Source organism: Vollenhovia emeryi, unplaced genomic scaffold, assembly GCF_000949405.1.
Source record: "Vollenhovia emeryi isolate VEMERY1.0 unplaced genomic scaffold, V.emery_V1.0 DF939387.1, whole genome shotgun sequence".
NCBI lineage: Eukaryota > Metazoa > Arthropoda > Insecta > Hymenoptera > Formicidae > Vollenhovia > Vollenhovia emeryi.
The window spans coordinates 74542-79129 of record NW_011966979.1 but is presented as its reverse complement, the minus strand read 5'-3'; the positions used below and the strand labels follow the sequence as shown (position 1 = coordinate 79129).

Here is a 4588-nt window from a genome sequence, read left to right as displayed (position 1 = left end):
GAGATTGAGATTAGATTGAAATTTGACCAATTAGAGTAAAGGTTACTAAACTTGAGATTAGTAATCTTTACTGCGATTGGTCAAATTTCAATCTAATCCCAATCTCAATCCGTAGTCTGATACGGGCTTTAGGTTGCTTCGCAATAGCTTGCTATATATTGAAAAAGGCCCGGATGTAATTAGTCAATTCTCTGCTTCTGCACAACAACAAATTATTCCAAAAATATTGCACTGCAACATTGCTATAATGTTGCACTGCAATCATTCTGAGGGCAGACATTTCAACGTTGCTGCAATCCTCCAGAAACGTTGCAGCAATGTTGCGCAACGTTGCTGCAATATTGCAATCTTGCAATGTAACATTTCTGCAATCTTCCTGCAATCTTTCTGTGCTGTGTGGGTAATATTACAAGAATAAACAAATTATAATTTAAAGAATACGTTTCGACCCCTTTTTTGCGCCATTATCAGCGCAAAAACGATACAAGAAAATTAATTAAAGATTGTACAAGTCATATAAAATAGTAGATAAATAGTGATCAATATAACTGTTATTAAGCTCTCTCTCACTCTCTCCCCCCTCCCTACATCGTTCTCTCCCTCTCCTTTCGCCTCTCGAAAATAAATATGCACAAATATGTTAAAAGTTTTCTTTGTATTCTATTTGCAGGTGAGCTTGAAACATTTTTGACGAGAACAGACTAGGATAAATCTTCGTTGTTGAAAGAGACCATTTAATGCACTGGCGTGTCCAACGAAAATGTCATCGAGGTTGATATAATTGTTATATTCTAAATTTATGATGATCGACAATAGGTCTGTGTGCGCCTCATGCCGCAACGTGCTCCTGTGTGTCCCAACGATCGATACCGTGACTTAAATCGTACTATACAACAAAATGATGGCGTTGTTTGTTGGGGCAAACAGAAACATGTGGGACCTGCGACGCGAACAGATCTAATTATTCATTATAAATAAAATATAAAAATGAAAAACTAATACGAACTAAGTGCGGATAATAAAGCGCAGAGATTGATCTTGTAAAAAAACATTAATGTATTTAAAATGTTGTCTCTATTGTGAAATTAATTTTTATCTAAATATATGATTTTTAAAAAGATCAATTTTTACGCCTTATTTTCTGCGCTTGGTTCGCTATTAATCCCTAATTTTCATATTTTGTTTATCACATTGGAGTCGTTTACTATTCATTTTCCTTACTCATTATGCCCTATTATATACGGCAACACCCCCAATATTTTGGAAATGGTTTAAAATTTCGAAAAACGCATAACGTCGAAATACGTATTTGATCATTTCGAGGGGGCTACTGTTTTGAGAAGATTGGAAGGATTGCGCCAACCATGGGATTCCAGGGGAGCGTGAACTTAAAATTTTTTAACGGAACCACCTATATCGCGGTACATTGTTAGAAAGGATGTGAAAAAGAAGAAAATTTTTGTGTAAGGCAAGGTTGATAGGTCCTACGAACACGTAGTCAATAGGCTTGTTTTCTGTTCCTACACTAGTGAACTAGTGCAATAAATTGGAGTAAGACAAGCATATTTTTTCTCATTCTAGCTTACTGCACTAGTTCACCAGTGCAGGAACAGAAAACAAACCCAATGTGTCATCATTTTGACGTCATAATTACATCACGGCAGAAAAAGTCAATATGATGATTTTTGGTTACAAAATTTGACTATTGGCGTCAAGAAAACGTCATGCTAGTGGAATGGGGATCTAATATGGCAGAGTTTTTTTTTTACCGTAACATTGAATCTGTTCTTCATAGCTGAACTGTGCAGCCAGACTTAAAGCATGTTGTATCGCACAAGCGAGACAGCTAATCAGTATCTCGGAAAAGCGACAACAATACTTCGAGACTTTCGACTATCGACTTAACACGCCTTTTTTTATATCAGACAGAGACAACAAAAGCGCGCGCTTCGCGCGCGTCATTTGCTCTCGCTAGAAATTCGCATAGTTTGACAGCTGCGAATAACACGACTGAAGCATGTCGTATCGCACAAGCGAGACAGTCAATCAGCATCTCAGAAAAGCGACAACAGTACTTCGAGACTTTCGACTATCGACTTAACACGCCTTTTTTCATATGGAGAAAAGTAGAATATAAAATTTTCTGTTTTGTTAATTACAAAATTGCACTTTTTGCAGTGTTTAGAGTACAACTACTAAACATTAATATTTTCCGTTTGTTTGATAGATTAGAGCACAAATTGTAACATTTAAACTAAAATTACATTTTTATATGCGAAAAGAAACTTATTTACGTCTAACAGAAAGCGCAAAAATATAGTTTTAATAAATGCAAAAGTGAAACAACTTAATAGTACATAAACTTTTGTATCACAACTGAAAAATATGAGAAACTTATTTACTGATCCAAGTATACAAAAACCAATAATAAAAAAAAAGCTGACTAATTTGTATTATCAACGCAAAGTCGTCTTTTCGTCACTGAACAGCATATGTCGTTGTGTTGGGGTCAATTTTTTATCACTTGGAAATCGTGTGACCATTTTGAGTCCAAATGAAGTCATTGTGATTTTTTTATTGACTTTAGTGTGTTTCTTGGGGGTTTTTAGAGCCTCTTTCGCTAATCTCGGTTAAATTAACCGACGGTTAAAATTTGCAGGTGCCAACAGAAGATAGAGATAGAGGATGATCGTGCCCATTAGAGAATCTGTTGGCCCTGTAAATTTTATCATCGGTTAATCTAACTGAGGATGGTGAGAGAGGCTCTTAGCGTTTTGGTAGGTATCTACTGCAACACAAAGTTAACTCGAAGAGATAAGACTTCCTTTGCTTCTACGCAACTTTGGACTGGACTTGCGATGAGGGCAGTTTTCCTTACCTTGTAAAGAATTGACCAATTACAAGAAATTCTATACCTTTAAGTTAACTACTTCTTACAGTCGAAATACCTACCAAAAATTAATTAACTACTTTTTGTAATTAATTAAATTGTAATTAAAATTAGATAATTTTCATGATTTTCATAAAATAAACAAGAGATCCACTTTATTCCAAGTTATTTATTGTATACGTCCGCAAGTGATCATTTTCGATAATATTTGAAAGAAAACCCTAAAAGCAAATCTGAAATTGCTTACCAAAAGAAATTGCAAAGGCGAAACATTTTACACCTCAAATATTTTTCTAGGATTTTCCAAATAGGAGTAACGACTTTTTGAGGATTAGCCCTTTTTGAACTTGGATCCTAAATAACTTCCGAATGAAAAACGTATCAACCTCCGCCAACCTTGCGCCAAAAAATATCTTTTTCATGTCCTTTTAAACGGTGTACTACAATATGGGGGTGGACTTTTTTAACAAGAAACGAAAAGCCCGTTAGGTCCAAGCAAGATGTGTGAACAGCCAAATAATTTAAATACGTAAATTCTCATACCATTTTTCCACCCGTACTGCGCGCCGATTTCTTTTCGGACATATAACAGTTTCGTTTAGATGGAATCATTGTCATCAACAAATTCACGTATTTAAGTTGATGAATAAAATCTAATTTGCAATGCTATATTTAACATACGATACAATACCCTCAACTCTTTCGATTTTAAGGAAATCTTATAAAATTTTTAAGTTGGGTTTCTCTTCGAGCCCATTGTTGGAAAAGCCATTCTTCGAACTTTCTTAAAAGAGTAGTAGGTCCTCAAAATAATCAAACACGTGTTTCACGGTTTTTCGAAAGGAGTAGAGGAAAGTCCTCTATTGTAAGATAAGGGATTCTAATTGCACAATCTAATAATCAATTTACCATTAAACAGATTTCACTCCAGGGGCAATAAATTTATGGTGGAACCAATAAACGATGCCTATTAATTTAGCAGAAACTCCGCTGTCTCATATTAGGGGCCTATCTCATAATAGGAGACTGCCCTCATGACGAAATATGACTCTCCTCTACATTGAAAATTGAGGGAAAATGGAGTAGGAAATTGATTCTCCTCGTCGAGACGATTCCAACGATATGTAATCATGGGATCAATTCGGTGATTATAACAGTCAAAATTAGTCAGCGAAGTTAGCTCATACAGCGCAGAAAGTTAAAATAATGTTGCTGAAACGTTGCAATGTTGAATGTTGAAGTATAAATCTCTTTTCTACGTTGAATCTAGGATAATGTTTGTACATTAATTCTTTATATTGCTGCAACGTTAAAACAATCTTGAACAAATTATTATTTTTTTGATACTCAAATAGGTACTTAAAAATGTATAATTATGAAATGCATATACATATATGTATACAGGGTGTCAGATTCGATATGGACAATCCCAAAGATTATAGTAGATTGGGTTAAACTGAGAAGAAAAGTTATATAAAATTTTACAAAATCGTAATTATTATCGGCCGAATTCAGAAAAACGTCTGAGCCAATAAGGCCGGACTCGGCAGCATGCAAAATGGTGTGTTTGTTGACATCTCTGAAAAATCGATAGCGAGAGGTGGAGTCACGCATCGATCGATGAGAGACGGTGGCGAGCGGGGAGCGGGGAGCGGTGAGCGGGCGAACGCGTTCGCTAGAGATGTCAACAAACACACC

General features: G+C 35.6%; 1 protein-coding gene across 1 annotated transcript in view; it reads left to right on the top strand.

Moving 5' to 3' along the window:
- Positions 1–643: 643 nt before the first annotated feature.
- LOC105558055 overlaps positions 644–4588 on the top strand; it is a 15505-nt gene continuing 11560 nt past the window's right edge. Inside the window, exon 1 of the mRNA XM_012005541.1 lies at positions 644–771. The gene's annotated coding sequence lies outside the window, so the exon portion shown is untranslated. The remainder of the gene's footprint in view (positions 772–4588) is intronic.